Genomic DNA, 809 nt, shown 5'->3' with positions numbered 1-809 from the left:
TAAAATATTTACATTTACAAAGGATAGTCTAAATTTCCCAAAAATAAGAAATTGGAGTGGTGGTAAAAGAGGAAAGGGAGCTATCATTTGGAGTATTTGGGTGTGTGCAGGCCACCTGGTCCTCAGGTGAGTCCACCCTCTACCTCACACCACCGAGCACACCCCTCCCCATAGCTCTTCCCTTCTCATACCCCAGCCACAGATTCTCACTGCAGCTGATGTCAGCTTCTCAAGGGCAGGAGCCATGTCTCTCATATGCCTGGACCTGGCATGTTAAATGATTATTCATGATTTCATCAGAATGGAAAAGAGCCAGGAGCCCAGATGGAAACAGGCTTGGTGTAGTCACTGAGGGACTTCTGAGGTTCCAGCCCCTGCTGGCTGCCGCCAAGGCCCTCATGGTCTTATTCCTTCTTCTTGCACCTTGTGGCTCAGCAGTGGGAGTACAAATGTGGTGACAGTGCCATTTTCACCAAACCAAGCTTGAGAACTTCCACAAACACCTGGTGTGATGACACCCAGCAAAACTATAGGGACGGAGGTGCGGGAAGCCACTGAGCCACACTCACTGCTCCCCTCAGGGGTTTGTTTCTAGACACAAGAAGCACCAGCAGCTCTGACCTAGGCAGGCCTTTGGGGAAGATGCAGCCACTCCTGCTCTTGTTGTTCTTTCTTCTGCCTCCCTCCCTTCTCTAGGCTAGGACTGGTAATTGACCATCCCTATTCCAGAAACCTGAGGCACCTCCGCCCCCGCCCCACCCTACACTCATCAAACCCCCTGTCCTTCTGACCCTTCTGCCCTGCACAGG

This window comes from Myotis davidii, unplaced genomic scaffold (genome assembly GCF_000327345.1).
Source record: "Myotis davidii unplaced genomic scaffold, ASM32734v1 scaffold9469, whole genome shotgun sequence".
In the NCBI taxonomy this organism is placed as follows: Eukaryota; Metazoa; Chordata; class Mammalia; order Chiroptera; family Vespertilionidae; genus Myotis; species Myotis davidii.
The sequence above is the reverse complement of the archived record's forward strand: the minus strand, read 5'-3'. Positions refer to the sequence as shown.